The following is a 20,137-nucleotide window of genomic DNA, read 5'->3' as shown; positions in this document are numbered from 1 at the left end:
AAGAACAAAGAAGAATGTTGAGCCTAAGGCAGTTGGCAAATGTAATACGAAGTTGTAATTACTTTGAAAAACCACACACATACCAAGAAGACTAAGATCACTTTCCAGATGAGAAGCTGATGGTTAAACACAACAAAAATGAGGGGAAAAATAAAGCCTCTGATCCACAAACAGTGGAGATGTGTTACATGGATATCCTGACGTAATAAAAGTGATATTAGGAGAAGCCAACATTCAATGCTTGCTCACGAATGCCTATACTGTGCTAAGCTTTTATGTGATTTTCCCCTTTATCCTAAGGAAATCCTAGCGAATGAAGACCTGTGCCCCCAGAAGAATCCTCCACCAACAAACTCACTGTAGCGCTACCACATTCAACAATTAGAATGACTGCCTTTGTTCCATTCCAAAAATGACTGCCTGTATATCTAGGTCCCTGAACTTGGAATCACTTTCTTCTTTAGTAACTTTATCACCTATTTTCACATTCTGTATCTTCTAGAAAACCCACACTTTCAGAAAATAGAGTGATGGTAATAATGATAGATCCTAATACATGCTCTGCGCTGTGCTAGACCCTTGTATATTTTATCTTTAATTCCAACAGACCTCCTACAGGGAGTTAGCTGTGCAGGAAGGCAAGGAAACTGACAATGGAGATGTTAATTACTTTGCCCCTGATCACACAGCTAGTACTGAACTGAGTTAGAATTAAAATTCAGTTTGGTGGGAAGCCAGAGCCTCAGCCCACCCTCATCTATATGTGATTGGGAAAAGGTCCTGGATTTTAAATGTTCTGACCCTGGCTGGGACGCCCCCCTCTGCCTCTGACTCTAAGTGACTCCTTCTACCCGGGGGGGGGCTCCCCCTTCCTGAATGAAATGGAGGAAATAATACTCATGTCAAATACCTCCAGGGGCTGCAGTAAAGCTCAAAATCTAATTGACAAGAGAACTGGATAACACTTTGAACACTGGAAAATGCCACACCTATTACCTAAACATCTGTTAGCATTGTTTTCCAAAAGCAAGTAGGCAGAAACCCACCTCACACGGATTACCCTGAATATATAGGGTCAATTGATTTGCAACAAGGGACAAAGGCGCTCCCTCCTCCAGCACCAAATAAAATTCCTTCCATACCTCACACCCTATATGAAAATTCACTTTAAATGGATCATAGATCTTATATTCTTAAAACTATAAAACGTCTAAAAGAAGATACTTGTGACTTTGGGCTAAGCAAAGATTTCTTTTATATGATACCAAAAGCATAATCTGTAAAAGAAAAAAATTTGATCAATTGTACATCATCAAAATGAAGAATTTCTGCTCTTCAAAAGAACTTCTGCCGAGACAACAAAAGACGACGAGCCACACACGGGGAGAAAATAATTGCAAATCAAGTAAAGGCACAAGTGAAGTGAAGTTGTTTGCCAGGATTTGGAGCCAGTCCACCTCCAAACCCCTCAAGCCTTAGCGCTCCACAGTCAGGATGATCAAGGACAGGTAAGCAAAGTTTACCTCTAAACCTGCACTACAGAGTTAGGGGTGTTTTTCCCCAGGTGTTAACCCTGACATTCCATGCCGGCCTGATCAAGGAATTCCAACTCTCTGCTTTGAGATGCAACTTTTGAAAAGAACCTTAAATAGAAACAATTTCATTCTGGTATCCAAATTTCTGCTTCAAATACCTTGGAGTTGCTTTGAAAAACTAAAAACTCTTTATTGTGACATTTTAATAATAAGCGTTTGCACAGCTGACTGCTCGGGCCAGAAAGTGTCTTGTCTAGTTTGTGAGGGTCCCGCGGGCGAGGATGCGTCAGCATAATGCGTTTTATCCTGTACCCCACAAAGCAGCATCTGCCTGGAGCAGCATGATAAATACCATCTTACAAGGACAAACAGCGGCAAACAAGACAGGCCTTCGTGGCCCACCCCCTGCTCGCTGCCCGGGGGCCACCGGGCGCTGCGTTAACCAGCTCCCGAGGGCTCCCCGACCCGAGGTCAGGCAACACCCACAGAGGGAGGGCTGTACCCGCGGAGATCCCCAAATGCTGGTTAACAGGGAACTCTGCCTAACTGACCCAGATCCTGGGGACGTCACGTTTGACAGTTCATGAGGGTCACAGAGAACAGAGAGCAGCCACGAGCCCACGTCAGTCCTGGATAACATAACAAGGACAGACAGACGGAATGAAGTGAAGGCGAGGGGGTGCCCCCGCACCCCATTTTCAGCTCTGTTCTCTCCATTCTCCGGCGGTCGTGGGCTCCTTTCCACCCTCCGCCTTCCCCCAGTGACCATCTCAGCCTCTCTTCGCTCTCCTCCAGCCCAGGATCCCACCCCCTTTTCACTCAGCTCACCTCCTGCTTCAGGGAAAACCAAAACCATCAGGCGAAGAGGCCGGGCAGTTCTGCCCACCACTCAAGCCAAAACAAGCCTCCCGGAGGACGCCCGGCCTCCGCCTGTCCCTCCAGGCAGAGGGAGGGAGCACCTGCCTCCACTGGGGGGAATCCTGCCCGCTGGGCACGGCCCCTGCCCCACCGTCTGATCAAGCACCTCCTGCATTTCCCGTCCCTGCCCTCTCCAGGCGGTCCAGTTCTCACCCCAGCTGCCCCCTTCCCTCCACACTCCAGCCCACGCCAGCCTCTCCCCTTGAAACCACCCACAGCCCCAGGCTCCCCACCGCCCACCCTGGCACAGACAGCTCCCAAGCTGTGCACTCACCCCGGGGTCCACTACCAGCGCACTCCCCCGACCTCCCTCCCCGCCCTCTGCAGCCTGACTCGGCCGCCATCAAACCTCCATTCCTGCCAAGGCCACAGCGACTCCAGGTCTTCCCTTAGGTGACCTTCCCATGACACTGCTGTGACCCCTCATCTCCCGGGGCATCCACAGCCCTCACTGCCAGGGCGACCGCCTTCCTCTGTCCCCTGCCCCTCCCGTAAAGGTGGCTGTCCTTGCAGTCCTGTTCTAGACTTTTCTCCTCCCTCTCCACACCCCTTCGGCCAGCTGCGGACGCCTAATGCCTGTCCCCCAGGTCACCTCTCTCCTGAGCTTCACACTCACACACCCGGCGGCCACTGGGCTCGTGGCTGCCCCACAGACGCTGCCAACTCCCCCTGCCTTAGAGGAGGCCCCACCCTACGCCCTGGTGCTCCAGGCTCAGGGCGCTGCGCCCGGGAGCCCCCAGGTCACACGCTCAGGATGCTCCGTCTTGGGCACAGCCCACTTCTGACCAATCACAGAGCCCGGTGGATCCTCACTATTCCACACCCCCTGCCTCTTCCGCCTTCTCCATTGCTATAGTGTCCACCACCTGGCCCAGGCCACTTGTGTCTCCCTCTGGCAGGAAGGCATGGCCTCCTAAGGGACCTCCCGCCTCTGCTCTGACCTCCTCAAGGTCATGTCCCACGCGCAGCCAGAGCAGCTTTCCTAAGATGCAGATCTAACTGAGATACTTGGGTGGCAACGCCCTGCTCCTGGGATCCAGGCCTGAGCACCCAGCATCCTCAGAGGCCCGGGCCCCACCCTCCCATGTCCCAGTCAGTGGTCCCCACCTCCACCTGCAGGACCCTTTCCAGCAACGTGGAGCCTCTTCCCGTCTCCCCCGCGCTCCGGACCCCTCTGCCAGCTCTGCGGCTGTGCCCATGCTGTTCCCTCTTCCTGGGTCACCGTTCCCCCACTCCTGCCCCTGCTCCTAAACACGCAGAGTGAACCTCGTGACTCCTCAGCCCTTAGCTTAGCCATCGTTTTCCTCAAGACACACGGATTCCGGGTCAGCCATCTAGGAATATTACCGTGATGGGCCATGAGTCTGTAGCCCCCAGACCAGGGTCTCACGGCTGTGGCCCGGCCAAGGACCCTAGACACAGTAGAGCCTCCGTGACTCCCTGACCAACAGAGCTTTGCCCAAAACCACCTCTTTAACCTCAAGAGACTCTCCACCTCTTTGCTTTGCACCCACAGAAATCGGCCTCGTTAGCTGAGAGACCCAACTGTATCCCCTCCAGGATGACGAGCAGCCAGAAGAGGCCGAGGGAACCCCGAGGTCCCCCCAGGGCAGCCCGAGCCTCCTGAAGAAGCACACGCCATCCCCCACTCTCATGAAGGGCGCAGCCAGCTTTGCCCATTTCTAACACTGGCTATTTGATGAGAGACTTGAGTGTTTTGGCTTCCGCTCGCGCTTGCAGGGAAAGGCTCCCGTTTCCTCAGCGGACTCAGGCTGCTTCACTGAATTCAGGTCTCTCTCAAGGGCAGGGGCTACTGCTTCGAGAGCCTCTCAAGACGTGCAGCGCGGGGCAGACAAGGCAGGGCTCCTGCTCGGTGATGGACGGCGCTGGGTCGAATCTCATCCGCAGAAGACGCCTCCAGAAACAGAAGGCCCGAACGCGGACGAGAGAGGGTAGACGGCATGACGCCCAGGAGTGGGTGCCCCACCCCCGGACAAGGACCCGGGCTCCGGGCCAGGCTGTCGCCTCCGCCACCTACTATGCGAACTCAGGAAGGGAGCCTTTCCTCTGGGTGCCCCTCAGTGCGAAAGGATGGAGGTTAGTAGCGGTGAACGGGGCGGCCTCCAGCGGCAGTCGGGAGGAATGGGAAGGGCGCCGAGGAGGTGACGGGACCCCCCCAGCTCATCACTGGTGCTCACGGACGGTGCTCACCACTCGTTGTGGCGGCAGGAGAGTGTGGGGATGTGTGCAGATGTGAACACACACACCTTCTTCAACGTGCAAAACTCTCCATTCAGTGAAAACTTCCATTTATAAAGTCCTGATTAAAGTGGTAAGTAATGAGTAGAATCATTCGCCAAATCTCAGAGACAGTCGGGTAACAAAAATGGAGGGCATTGGAGACGTCTCTTTTTCTGTGGTTGTTTTCTATTACTTTTTGTAAACCCGTTATTTATTTACACAAAATCTTGCTCGGAACATGCCAGCCTCTTTCGAATGGCAGCGGAGAGGCCAGGACGCCCGCATGGCATGTCAGCAGACACCAGGCCTTGCCTCCCAGGCCTTGGCTAGGGTCCCTGCAGGCAGTGGGAGGGGCACGCATCAGTTCACTGGGCGAGTGGGGTGGGGAGGAGGTGAGGCCGGTGGGATGTGCCCGAGAGGCAGGGCTCAGCTTGGAGTGGGACCTCCTCGCCCACCCCTCCCGGGGCTGTGAGCCGGGGGCCACATAACCTGTGTGAACACACCCACCTGACAGGGCCTAGCCGGGAACAGAGACCAGCACAACAGAGGAATGTAAATGAATTCAATGTTTGAGCTTTGTTTACCCGTCTCCTGTGTTTTAAGTCATAATTGAACTTATCAAATCAGTGTTTGCTTTTTAAGAAAGTTATTCTTTCACAGCTGACTTTAAATTTACCTAAATTAACAAAATGGCAACTTACGCCCAGGCTGGCACTTCTCTTTGAACTTGGAAAAGCTTTGATCTGTCCCCATGAGGACGGACGGGTCCAACTCTAAAGGCCTTTGGGCCTCAAATACGTGTGCAATGACCCACTGACATGCTGAACACACGCACTTCAGTCCTCCACACACTCAGGCACGTGAAGGATTCAGGTACAACTGAAACTACCACCAAAAACAATAGGGCTCCCTGCCATTGAGCACTGATTGAAAGACAGCAATCCACAGAAAGATACAAGAAACAAAATCAGGGGCCAGTGGTAAAGCTATTCCTACTAATATTAAAAGACAGGCAAGTTGCTGAGCAGTCCTCTTAATACTGGGTTCATCACTTAACATCCAGGCAATCAAGAACTCATGGTATCCATAGTTACCATATGATCCTGCAATCCCACTCCTGGGCATATATCCAGATAAAAATATAACTTAAAAAGATACATGCACCCAATGTTCACAGCAGCACTACTTACAATAGCCAAGACATGGAAGCAACCTAAATGTCCATCGTCAAATGAATGTGTAAAGAAGATGCGTGATATATATATACAATGGGATATTACTCAGCCATAAGGAAGAATGAAATAATGCCATTTGCAGCAACATGGATGGACCTAGAGATTATCATACTAAGTGAAGTAAGTCAGACAAAGGCAAATATCATATGATATCACTTACATGCAGAATCTTAAAAAATGATACAAATGAACTTATTCACAAAACAGAAATAGACTCACATAGAAAACAAACTTATAGTTATTTACCAAAGGGGATCGGGTTGGGGGGGGAATAAGTTACGAGTCTGTGGTTAACAGGTACACACTACTATATATAAAACAGGTAAACAATAAGGACCAGGCTTCCCTGGTGGCGCAGTGGTTAAGAATCCGCCTGCCAATGCAGGGAACACGGGTTCGAGCCCTGGTCCAGGAAGATCTCACAGGCCGCAGAGCAACTAAGCCCGTGCGCCACAACTACTGAGCCTGTGCTCTACAGCCCACGAGCCGCAACTACTGAAGCCCGCGCACCTAGAGCCCGAGCTCCGCAACAAGAGAAGCCACTGCAATGAGAAGCCCGCGCACTGCAACGAAGAGTAACCCCCACTTGCCGCAACTAGAGAAAGCCGCGCGCAAAAACAAAGACCCAATGCAGCCGAAAATAAATAATTAATTAATTTCAAAAAACAATAAGGACCTACTGTACAGAACAGAGAACTATACTCAATATCTTGTAATAACCTACAATGGAAAAGAATCTAAAAATATATATATATGTGTTTGTATGTGTATAACTGAATCACTTTGCTGTACACTTGAATCTAACACAACATTGTAAATTAATTATACTTCATTTAAAAAAAAAGAGAGAAACATCTCTGAAGAGGGCAATAATAAAGAATGACTTAAAGGTTAAAACAAAAAGAACTCATGGTATCACAACTCTGAGGAAGGAAAATGTGGTCAGAACTGAATCAAATGGACAAAAAACACATTGAAACCAAAGTTCTAGAGAGAAAGAAATGAAACGCATAAAAGAATTATGAAATAGCCGAAAATTCCAAAACTTTTCTAATTGCTGAAATAGTTCAGGTTAAAGAAATTAAATAAATTTTATACTCTTCTCTAAGCAAATTTAATTGTCATGCATCTCATGAAAATGCCAACTTAATCCAAACTGTAAAACAAAACAAAAAATGCACTTTCCATCTAGTATCGGTTTAATGTTGTAAGTGTCTCTCTGGCTAAAAATATTACTACTGATGATGATTAATAGACACTATTTTAGGGTAAAGTTCAGGCTACATTTTTCAGTATAATTAGTTTAATTAAATCCATTAGCATATTTTTATATAAGATTACAAGAGCTATCTGTGATACAAAACAAGTTTTTCTTGAATAATGTATGAAGCAATTATTAATTTACATATTTCTCCAGAAAACACATATTAAAATGATTCCATTTGGAGGTTTTGAGCTGAAATATATATGGTCCACAAATTCCCCTTTCAGACTTGGCTCAGAAGAACCAGAGCATCCTGATACAGGAACATACAGCAAGAACAGTTCAGCCAATAGGCGCCCCTGGACCAGAGCTTGTGTCTTTCATGGGGCACGAATGAGATGGAGCACATGGCTGGACATGAAGGTTTCAGGCAGTTAAAATGGAAACACATGGCACTTTGGAGAGATTCAAGGATGAGCCACGCTATTCTCAGACACACAAGAATCCAGAACAAAAAGAAAGATGATGACAGTGACTGCTTACGCTCCTTACAACCTATTCAATCAAGACTACCTACAGGGCTTCCCTGGTGGCGCAGTGGTTGAGAATCTGCCTGCCGATGCAGGGGACATGGGTTCGAGCCCTGGTCCGGGAAGATCCCACATGCCGCGGAGCAACTAGGCCCGTGAGCCACAACTACTGAGCCGGCGCGTCTGGAGCCTGTGCTCTGCAACAAGAGAGGCCGCGATAGTGAGAGGCCTGCGCACCGCGATGAAGAGTGGCCCCCGCTTGCCGCAGCTAGAGAAAGCCCTCGCACAGAAACAAAGACCCAACGCAGCCATAAATGAATAAATAAATAAATAAATTTTTTTTTTTTTTAAAAAAGCTAGAGAAACATGCAGTATTTAAAAAAAAAAAAAAAAAAGAGACTACCTACATCTTCTGTACCTTAAACCTAAAAATACCTCTTCTCTTTGTACCAAGCTCCCTTGAAGCAGATTCTGGTCTTTAAAATAACATTCCCCATCTCTACCGCCAACGTTTTGTTTCATTCAATCCCAAGTGACAAGTGAGCAGCTGGAGGAAATCACTCCTCTGAGTAGTTTTATATTTATCACAAAGTCCAAATGAAAAAGGTAGTGAGAAAGGTACAAACTTACTAAGATTAAGATTCTTCAGTGAGGACTTCTCTGGTGGCACAGTCGTTAAGAATCCGCCTGCCAATGCAGGGGACACGGGTTCAAGCCCTGGTCTGGGAAGATCCCACATGGCGCAGAGCAAATAAGCCCGTGAGCCACAACTACTGAGCCTGCGGTCTAGAGCCCGCGAGCCACAAATACTGAAGCCTGCCCGCCTAGAGCCCGTGCTCCTCAACAAGAGAAGCCACCGCAATGAGAAGCCCGCGCACGGCAACGAAGAGTAGCCCCCACTCGCCACAACTAGAGAAAGGCTGCACACAGGAGCGAAGACCCAATGCTGCCAAAAAATTAATAAATAAATAAATAAATTTATTAAAAAAAAACAACACAGAACAACAGAAAATAGCGGGTGTGGGCAAAGACACTGAAACCTCTGTGCACTGCTGATGGGAATGTTAATGGTACAGCCACTGAGGAAAACAGTATGGAGGTTCCTCAAAAAATTAAAAATATAACTACCATATGACCCAGCAATCCCACTTCTGGGTATTTATTCAAAAGAAATGGAAGCAGGATATAGAAGATACATTTACACACTCCTATTCACTGCAGCATTATAAGCAACTGCCAAGAGGTGGAAGCAATGCAAATGTCCATCAACAGATGAATGAATAAAGAAAATATGGTCAACAGGAGCTTCAAGATGGCGGAGGAGTAAGATGAGGAGATCACCTTCCTCCCCACAGATACATCAGAAATACATCTACATGTGGAACAACTCCTACAGAACACCTACTGAACGCTGGCAGAAGACGTCAGACCTCCCAAAAGGCAAGAAACTCCCCACGTACCTGGGTAGGGCAAAAGAAAAAACAGAGACAAAAGAATAGGGACAGCACCTGCACCAGTGGGAGGGAGCCGTGAAGGAGGAAAGGTTTCCACACACTAGGAGCCCCTTCGCGGGCAGAGACTGCGGGTGGCGGAGGGGGGAAGCTTCGGAGCCACGGAGGAGAGCGCAGCCACAGGGGTGCGGAGGGCAAAGCGGAGAGATTCCCGCACGGAGGCTCAGTGCCGACCAGCACTCACCAGCCCGAGAGGCTTGTCTGCTCACCCGCCGGGGCGGGCGGGGCTGGGAGCTGAGGCTCGGGCTTCGGTTGGATCGCAGGGAGAGGACTGGGGTTGGCGGCGTGAACACAGCCTGAAGGGGTTAGTGCGCCACAGCTAGCCGGGAGGGAGTCCGGGAAAAAGTCTGCAGCTGCCGAAGAGATGAGAGACTTTTTCCTGCCTCTTTGTTTCCTGGTGCGCAAGGAGAGGGGATTCAGAGCGCCACTTAAACGAGCTCCAGGGACGGGTGCGAGCCGCGGCCATCAGCGCGGACCCCAGAGACGGGCGTGAGACGCTAAGGCTGCTGCTGCCGCCACCAAGAAGCCTGTGTGCGAGCACAGGTCACTCCCCACACCGCCCCTCCCGGGAGCCTGTGCAGCCCGCCACGGCCAGGGTCCCGTGATCCGGGGACAACTTCCCCGGGAGAACGCACGGCGCGCCTCGGGCTGCTGCAACGTCACGCCGGCCTCTGACGCCGCAGGCTCGCCCCGCCTCCTCCGTACCGCTCCCTCCCCCCGCCTGAGTGAGCCAGAGCCCCCGAAGCAGCTGCTCCTTTAACCCCGTCCTGTCTGGGCGGGGAACAGACGCCCTCAGGCGACCTACATGCAGAGGCGGGTCCAAATCCAAAGCTGAACCCCGGGAGCTGTGCAAACAAAGAAGAGAAAGGGAAATCTCTCCCCGCAGCCTCGGGAGCACGGATTAAATCTCCACAATCAACCTGATGTACCCTGCATCTGTGGAATACCTGAATAGACAACGAATCATCCCAAATTAAGGAGGTGGACTTTGGGAGCAACGATATATATATTTTTTCCCTTTTTCTCTTTCTGTGTGTATATGTATGCTTCTGTGTATGATTTTGTATGTATAGCTTTGCTTTTACCCATTTGTCCTAGGGTTCTGTCTGTCGTTTTTTGTTTTTTTACTTAAAAAAATTATTTTTTCTTAATCATTTTTTTTATTTTAATAACTTTATTTTATTTTATTTTATTTTATCTTCTTCTTTCTTTCTCTCTTTTTTTTCTCCCTCTTATTCTGAGCTGTGTGGATGAAAGGCTCTTGGTGCTCCAGCCAGGAGTCAGGGCTGTGCCACTGAGGTGGCAGAGCCAAGTTCACGACACCGGTCCACGAGAGACCTCCCAGCTCCACGTAATATCAAACGGCGATAATCTCCCACAGATCTCCATCTCAACAACAAGACCCAGCTTCACTCAACGACCAGCAAGCTACAGTGCAGGATGCCACATGCCAAACAACTAGCTAGACAGGAACACAACCCCACCCATTAGCAGAGAGGCTGCCTAAAATCATAATAAGGTCACAGACACCCCAAAACACACCACCAGACGTGGACCTGCCCACCAAAAAGACAAGATCCAGCCTCATCCACCAGAACACAGGCACTAGTCCCCTCCACCAGGAAGCCTACACAACCCACTGAACCAGCCTTACGTACTGGGGACAGACACCAAAAGCAACGGAAACTACAAACATGCAGCCTGCAAAAAGGAGACCTCAAACACAGTAAGATAAGCAAAATGAGAAGACAAAGAAACACACAGCAGATGAAGGAGCTGGGCAAAACCCACCAGACCTAACAAATGAAGAGGAAATAGGCAGTCTACCTGAAAAAGAATTCAGAATAATGATAGTAAAGATGATCCAAAATCTTGGAAATAGAATGGAGAAAATATAGGAAACGTTTAACAAGGACCTGGAAGAACTAAAGAGCAAACAAACAGTGATGAACAATATAATAAATGAAATTTAAATTTCTCTAGAAGGGATCAATAGCAGAATAACTGAGGCAGAAGAACGGATAAGTGACCTGAAAGATAAAATAGTGAAAATAACTACTGCAGAGCAGAATAAAGAAAAAAGAATGAAAAGAATTGAGGACAGTCTCAGAGACCTCTGGGACAACATTAAATGCACCAACGTTTGAATTATAGGGGTCCCAGAAGAAGAAGAGAAAAAGAAACGGACTGAGAAAATATTCGAAGAGATTATAGTTGAAAACTTCCCTAATATGGGAAAGGAAATAGTTAATCAAGTCCAGGAAGCACAGAGAGTCCCATACAGGATAAATCCAAGGAGAAACACATCAAGACACATATTAATCAAACTATCAAAAATTAAATACAAAGAACAAATATTAAAAGCAGCAAGGGAAAAACAACAAATAACACATAAGGGAATCCCCAAAAGGTTGACAGCTGATCTTTCAGCAGAAACTCTGCAAGCCATAATGGAGTGGCAGGACATATTTAAAGTGATGAAGGAGAAAAACCTACAACCAAGATTACTCTACCCAGCAAGGATCTCATTCAGATTTGATGGAGAAATTAAAACCTTTAGAAACAAGCAAAAGCTAAGAGAATTCAGCACCACCAAACCAGTTTTACAACAAATGCAAAAGGAACTTCTCTAGGCAGGAAACACAAGGGAAGGAAAAGACCTACAATAATAAACCCAAAACAATTAAGAAAATGGGAATAGGAACATACATATCGATAATTACCTTAAATGTAAATGGATTAAATGCTCCAGCCAAAAGACATAGACTGGCTGAATGGATACAAAACCAAGAACCATACATATGCTGTCTACAAGAGACCCATTTCAGACCTAGGGACACATACAGACTGAAAGTGAGGGGATGGAAAAAGATATTCCATGCAAATGGAAATCAAAAGAAAGCTGGAGTAGCAATTCTCATATCAGACAAAATAGACTTTAAAACAAAGACTATTACAAGAGACAAAGAAGGACACTACATAATGATAAAGGGATCAATCCAAGAAGATATAACAATTGTAAATATTTATGCACCTAACATAGGAGCACCTCAATACATAAGGCAACTGCTAACAGCTCTAAAAGAGGAAATTGACAGTAACACAATCGTAGTAGGGGACTTTAACACACCACTTTCACCAATGGACAGATCATCCAAAATGAAAATAAATAAGGAAACACAAGCTTTAAATGATACATTAAACAAGATGCACTTAATTGATATTTATAGGACATTCCATCCAAAAACAACAGAATACACATTCTTCTCAAGTGCTCATGGAACATTCTCCACGATAGATCATATCTTGGGTCACAAATTAAGCCTTGGTAAATTTAAGAAAATCGAAATCGTATCAAGTATCTTTTCCGACCACAATGCTATGAGACTAGACATCAATTACAGGAAAAAATCTTTCAGAAATACAAACACATGGAGGCTAAACAACACACTACTTAATAACCAAGAGATGACTGAAGAAATCAAAGAGGAAATCAAAAAATACCTAGAAACAAATGACAATGGAGACACGACGACCCAAAACCTACGGAATGCAGCAAAAGCAGTTCTAAGAGGAAAGTTTATAGCTATACAAGCCTACCTTAAGAAACAAGAAACATCTCAAATAAACAACCTAACCTTACACCTAAAGCAATTAGAGAAAGAAGAACAAAAAAGGAAAGAAATCATAAAGAACAGATCAGAAATAAATGAAAAAGAAGTGAAGGAAACAATAGCAAAGATCAATAAAACTAAAACCTGGTTCTTTGAGAAGATAAACAAAATTGATAAACCATTAGCCAGACTTAGCAAGAAAAAAGGGGAGAAGACTCAAATCAATAGAATTAGAAATAAAAAAGAAGTAACAACTGACACTGCAGAAAAACAAAGGATCATGAGAGATTACTACAAGTAACTCTATGCCAATACAATGGACAACCTGGAAGAAATGGACAAATTCTTAGAAATGCACAACCTTCCAAGACTGAACCAGGAAGAAATAGAAAATATGAACAGACCAATCACAAGCACTGAAACTGAAACTGTGATTAAAAATCTTCCAACAAGCAAAAGCCCAGGACCAGATGGCTTCACAGGCGAATTCTATCAAACATTTAGAGAAGAGCTAACACCTGTCCTTCTCAAACTCTTCCAAAATATAGCAGAGGGAGGAACACTCCCAAACTCATTCTACAAGGCCACCCTCACTCTGATACCAAAACCAGACAAAGATGTCACAAAGACAGAAAACTACAGGCCAATATCACTGATGAACATAGATGCAAAAATCCTCAACAAAATGTTAGCAAGCAGAATCCAACAGCACATTAAAAGCATCATACACTATGATCAAGTGGGGTTTATCCCAGGAATGCAAGGATTCTTCAATATACGCAAATCAATCAACGTGATACACCATGTTAACAAACTGAAGGAGAAAAACCATATGATCATCTCAATCGATGCAGAGAAAGCTTTCAACAAAATTCAACACCTATTTATGATAAAAACCCTCCAGAAAGTAGGCATAGAGGGAACTTTCCTCAACATAATAAAGGCCATATATGACAAACCCACAGCCAATATCGTCCTCAATGGTGAAAAACTGAAACCATTTCCACTAAGATCAGGAACAAGACAAGGTTGCCCACTCTCACCACTATTATTCAACATAGTTTTGGAAGTTTTAGCCACAGCAATCAGGGAAGAAAAATAAATAAAAGAAATCCAAATTGGAAAACAAGAAGTAAAGCTGTCACTGTTTGCAGATGACATGATACTATACATAGAGAATCCTAAAGATGCTACCAGAAAACTACTAGAGCTACTCATTGAATCTGGTAAAGTAGAAGAATACAGAATTAATGCACAGAAATCTCTTGCATTCCTATACACTAATGATGAAAAATCAGAAAGTGAAATTAAGAAAACACTCACTTTTACCATTGCAACAAAAAGAATAAAATATCTAGGAATAAACCTACCTAAGGAGACAAAAGACCTGTATGCAGAAAATTATAAGACACTGATGAAAGAAATTAAGATGATACAAATAGATAGAGACATATACCATGTTCTTGGATTGGAAGAATCAACATTGTAAAAATGACTCTACTACCCAAAGCAATCTACAGATTCAATGCAATCCCTATCAAACTACCACTGGCATTTTCACAGAACTAGAACAAAAAATTTCACAATTTGTATGGAAACACCAAAGACCCCGAATAGCCAAAGTAATCTTGAGAAAGAAAAACGGAGCTAGAGGAATCAGGCTCCCTGACTTCACACTATACTACAAAGCTACAGTATCAAGACAGTATGGTAGTGGCACAAAAACAGAAATATAGATCAATGGAACAGGATAGAGAGCCCAAAGATAAACCCACGCACATATGGTCACCTTATCTTTGATAAAGGAGGCAAGAATAGACAGTGGAGAAAAGACAGCCTCTTTAATAAGTGGTGCTGGGAAAACTGGACAGCTACATGTAAAAGAATAAAATTAGAACACTCCCTAACACCATACACAAAAATAAACTCAAAATGGATTAAAGACCTAAATGTAAGGCCAGACACTATCAAACACTTAGAGGAAAACATAGGCAGAACACTCTATGACATAAATCACAGCAAGGTCTTTTTTGACCCACCTCCTAGAAAAAGAAAAACAAAAATAAACAAATGGGACCTAATGAAACTTTAAAGCTATTGCACAGCAAAGGAAACCATAAACAAGACGAAAAGACAACTCTCAGAATGGGAGAAAATATTTGCAAATGAAGCAACTGACAAAGGATTAATCTCCAAAACATACAAGCAACTCATGCAGCTCAATATCAAAAAAACAAACAATCCAATCCAAAAATGGGCAGAAGACCTAAACAGACATTTCTCCAAAGAAGATATACAGATTGCCAACAAACACATGAAGGAATGCTCATCATCATTAATCATTAGAGAAATGCAAATCAAAACTACAATGAGATATCATCTCACACCGGTCAGAATGGCCATCATCAAAAAAACTACAAAGAATAAATGCTGGAGAGGGTGTGGAGAAAAGGGAACCCTCTTGCACTGTTGGTGGGAATGTAAATTGATACAGCCACTATGGAGAACAGTATGGAGGTTCCTTAAAAAACTAAAAATAGGGGGACTTGCCTGGTGGCGCAGGGGTTGGGAATCCGCCTGCCAATGCATGGGAAATGGGTTCAAGCCCTGGTCCAGGAAGATCCCACATGCCGCGGAGCAACTAAGCCCGTGTGCCACAACTACTGAAGCCCGTGTGCCTAGAGCCCGTGCTCCGCAGCAAGAGAAGCCACGGCAATGAGAAGCCTGTGCACCGCAACAAAAGAGTAGCCCCCACTTGCTGCAACTAGAGAAAGCCCACGCACAGCAAAGAAGACCCAATGCAGCCAAAAATAAATACATAAAATAAATTTATAGAAAAAAAAAACTAAAAATAGAACTACCATACGACCCAGCAATCCCACTACTGGGCATATACCCTGAGAAAACCATAATTCAAAAAGAGTCATGTACCACAATGTTCACTGCAGCTCTATTTACAATAGCCAGGACACGGAAGCAACCAAAATGTCCATCAACAGATGAATGGATAAAGAAGATGTGGCACATATATACAATGGAATATTACTCAGCCATAAAAAGAAATGAAACTCAGTTATTTGTAGTGAGGTGGATGGACCTAGAGTCTGTCATACAGAGTGAAGTAAGTCAGAAAGAGAAAAACAAATATCATATGCTAACACATATATATGGAATCTAGAAAAAAATCATTCTGATAAACCTAGGGGCAGGACAGGAATAAAGATGCAGATGTCGAGAATGGACTTGAGGACATGTGGAGGGGGAAGGGTAAGCTGGGACAAAGTGAGAGAGTGGCATGGACATATATACACTACCAAACGTAAAATAGATAGCTAGTGGGAAGCAGCCGCATAGCACAGGGAGATCAGCTCGGTGCTTTGTGACCACCTAGAGGGGTGGGATAGGGAGGGTGGGAGGAAGAAACAAGAGGGAGGGAATATGGTGATATATGTATATGTATAGCTGATTCACTTTGTTATAAAGCAGAAACTAACACACCATTGTAAAGCAATTATACTCCAATAAAGATGTTAAAAAAAAAAGTAGATAAATAACCATTTGTTATGCCTCCCTTGGAGAATATCAACAATGGGGGAAAGGTCTCGCTGTTTCTCACGGGAGGGATGTCATTTTCATTGGGCAGGACAGCTTTTACCACCTCTCTGACTCCTGCCCAATAAATGCATGTAACCCCCTGCACATACACACACACACACACACACACACACACACACACACACACACACAGAGTCACTGTCACAATCAAATGATGTCCCTGACATTCCCAAACAGCCCCTGGCTAAGAACCACCAGGTTAGACCAGAGCTTCCCTTTCTGTGTCACGAATGGGTCCCCAGCGGGCAGAAGCCCTCAGCCCTTGGGTCAGCCTGGCCAGACCCAGGCCTCTGGATCGATGGGCTAGTCCCCTCTGGCCACGAGTAGCTGTGCTATACAAGGATGTGCCCATGTATGGAAATGGTGGGGACGCACGGGCTCAGGTGTGGCTCTGCTCTCCCTCGTTTAGCTCCTCTCAGTGGTTAAGACTCACTCTTGGAACAAGCTCCTGTACCTGTTTCATCCTGGTTCCCCGATGCTGGGCACATGGGACATCAGAAGGGAGTTCGCTCAAGGATGGAATGAACTATAGGACAAGGGGCCGGGGAGCCGCCATGACTCAGGAAATGAGGCCAGGCTGAGACGCTCAGCAGAGCACAGGGGTCCTGCAGAGTTGGCTCTAGGTAGCAGGACCACGGTGCAAAACGTACAAGGCAAGAGACAGAGAAGGGGACGTATTAGCACATTCAAGAACAAAACCTTCTTCTCTGGAGCCACTGTGCTCTCCCTAGCCTTCTAGAATCCATTTGCCAAGAATTAAGTCATGCAAAATAGGAGTATTACCGTAATGTCGGCAAGAACAAATTTGAATTAAATTATGAACTTTTTTTTTACTTTTTATTGGCACAGCCGTGTAGCAAGGAGGCCCAGTGAGAAGCGGACGATCCTTTAGAACAGGCCTCTGCAGCCTCCAAATTGGCAAAAATTAGTTACCTGTCTAGACAGCTTCCAGGAGGCAAAGCATGCCTTCCAAATGATGGCGATTTTCTAAAACACACTTGAGATTCCGAAGTTGACAGACAAGAAAATGGTCCGTTCAAAGCATGTTAAGGGGCTGCATTTACACAGCCTTTGAGGAACAGAAATGGGTGGACGAAGGGGCTCCAGCAGACAAGGGAGGACGGAAGATGCAGGAGGGAGGCTGGTCTCCTCCACCCTCCCAGCACCTCCCGCTGCCCGCTCGCCCCAGCCCGCCCGACCCCCCCTCAGGAGAACCATTAGAGACGATGCTCAAGGGTGTGGAGACACTCCACAGGCAGATGTAGCCAAACCGGGTGAAGAAAAGGCCCCTCAAGAGAGTTAACAGTGAAAACAAACAGGGCCCAGCACTCGGACCCAGGCTCTCCCTCCCACTCCTACCCCAACCCCAAGCCCTGTGCACACTGGCTTCCCTGCATTCAATGCAAAAAACAGCCCATCGTGGGTGGAGCTGTGCCCCCCCCCCAAAAATATGTTCCACTTCTAACCCCTGGGACCCATGAAAGTAAACTTATTTGGAAATAGGGACTTTGCAGATGAAATCATATTAAGATGTGGGCACACTAGAAAGGGTGGGCCTTAAATCCCATGCCTGTGTCTCTGCTTTGTTTATTTACTCATTTATCGTGATTCACTTATATTTATTTATTTTCATTGAAGTATAGTTGACTAACAATATCATTAGTTTCAGGTGTATAATACGGTGATTCGATAATTTTATATAACATAAAATGATCACCCTGATAAGTCTGGTTACCGCCTGTCACTATACAAAGTTACTGCAATATTATTGATTATATGCTCTAGGCTGTACATTACATCCCTGTGACTGACTTAATTTATAACTGGAAGTTTGTACCTCTTAATCACCGTCACCTATTCCCATCTCCTTACAGGTCCCTCCACTCTGGTGACCACCAGTGTGTTCTCTGTATCTATGAGTTTGCTTCTGTTTTGTTACATCTGTTTATTTGTCTTGTTTTTTAGATTCCACATGTTAAGTGAAATCACACTGTATTTGTCTTTCTCTGACTCATTTCACTTAATACCCTCTAGGCTATCCACATTGTCACAAATGGCAAGATTTCATGTTTTTATGGCTAACATTCCTGTGCATGTGTGTGTGTGTGTGTGTGTATACACACAACATTTTCTTTATCCACTCATCTATCGAAGGGCGTTTAGGTTGCTTCCAAGAGAGGGGGCTGTGCACAGGGGCACAGGCAGGGGAAAAGGCAGAGGCTGGGTGGAAAATGGACATGCAAGCCAAGGAAAGCCAAGGATTGCCAGCAGGCACCACAAGCTGGAGGAGACAAAGAAAGAGAGACAGATGCTCCCCTAGAGTCTTCAGAGAGAACATGGCCCTGCAGACACCTCCAGAACCACGAGAGAACAGATTTCTGTTGCTTTAAGCCATCCAGATTGCGTTCATTTCTCAAAGCAGCCCTGGGAAACTAACGCACTTCCCATCCCAAGACCAAAAGGAAACGCTTCTCCCACTACCTGTAGTGAAAGACGAAAGTTTACTTTTATTTTCAGTCTGTTTCCAACCAATAGCTTTGTAAAATAAAATTAAAATGATTTTCTAGTAACTGGAAATGCCACTTGGGTGACATAGCTGTGTCAAATTACTGTATAAGTTCCTAAGCATTTACTGTCAACGCTTGTGCTGTTCTCACTAGGGAGAAGTAATAAACACCCGTGCACAGGCAAGGGTCTGAGACCACTCGCTTTCAGTGACACTAAGAGCAGCATGTCCAAGTCCCCTGGGGGTGGGGATATGCCTTGGTCAGGGATGACAGAGCTGGGACTAGAGTTCCACCCTTCCAGGTTCAAATCCTGACACCTCCTCCCACACCCTCCTCTCCAGCACATCAACATTACTGCTGTGGTCACTCCAGTGTTGTCTTGCCAGCCCTGTCCAGGAGAACTTCCTGCAGTGATGCGAGATATCCTACAGTTGCTCTGTCCAATGTAATAGCCACTAGGTACATGTGTCTATGGAGCACTTGAAATATGCCTAGGCTGACAGAGGAGGAGAAATCCCAGCTTTATTTAATTCGAAAGGATTTACATTTAAACAGGGCAGGTGCAGATCCAGGAGACACCCCACAGCAGCATTCCTCAGTGTGCGCCTTTTATCCCAAAGTTGGTCCCTGAACCCTGGGGTAGGTTGGTATTGATTTCTCTTGGATTCTCCCAGAGGACGAATCTCATGAGAATTAAATGGGAACCTGCAGGGAAGATGTCTGATGCGCGGTCAGTGCTCAATTATTTCCTTGAGGACAGGATTTGAGTCTTCTTGGCCCTGAGGCTCTTCCGTGTCATAGGTTCTAAGATTTAGGAGGTTGTAAATAATACTGATGTTGCTGTCTTTGATTAGGAATGGTGGGTTTTGACAGGATGTACTCCTGGAAAAATATATCTGTCGTGATTTCTAAATTCTCCAGATTGATTTGCTGTCCCAGGACTCTGACCTTACGTCTCCTCCTTCTCTTCTTTCTGGATGCCCCGTCTCCTGCTCAGGGAAAAACACTGCATGAACTTGAATCCTTTGGGTCTTGAATCTCAGTGAAGATCCTAGATATTTGAAAACATAAAATATAGCCCTGCATTTGCCCTACAGAGAAAGGTTTAATATAATAAAGGAGGGGGGACTTTTCCATATCGACTTTCATGTGTAATCCAGGAGTTCATACGATACAATACATTAAAGAAATTCACCATACCACCCAGAAGTTCCACTCTTAGGTCTA

General features: G+C 45.8%; 2 protein-coding genes across 3 annotated transcripts in view; one reads left to right on the top strand and one right to left on the bottom strand.

Moving 5' to 3' along the window:
- Positions 1-20,137, bottom strand: part of DOCK1 (dedicator of cytokinesis 1) — a 526,335-nt gene that overhangs the window by 347,597 nt on the left and 158,601 nt on the right. The window lies entirely within an intron of this gene.
- INSYN2A (inhibitory synaptic factor 2A) overlaps positions 1-20,137 on the top strand; it is a 242,293-nt gene that overhangs the window by 84,227 nt on the left and 137,929 nt on the right. The gene's annotated exons all lie outside the window — the stretch shown is intronic.

The sequence above is a fragment of the Balaenoptera borealis genome, assembly GCF_965194805.1.
Source record: "Balaenoptera borealis genome assembly, chromosome: 10".
Lineage (NCBI taxonomy): Eukaryota > Metazoa > Chordata > Mammalia > Artiodactyla > Balaenopteridae > Balaenoptera > Balaenoptera borealis.
This window is presented reverse-complemented; position numbering and strand designations above follow the sequence as displayed.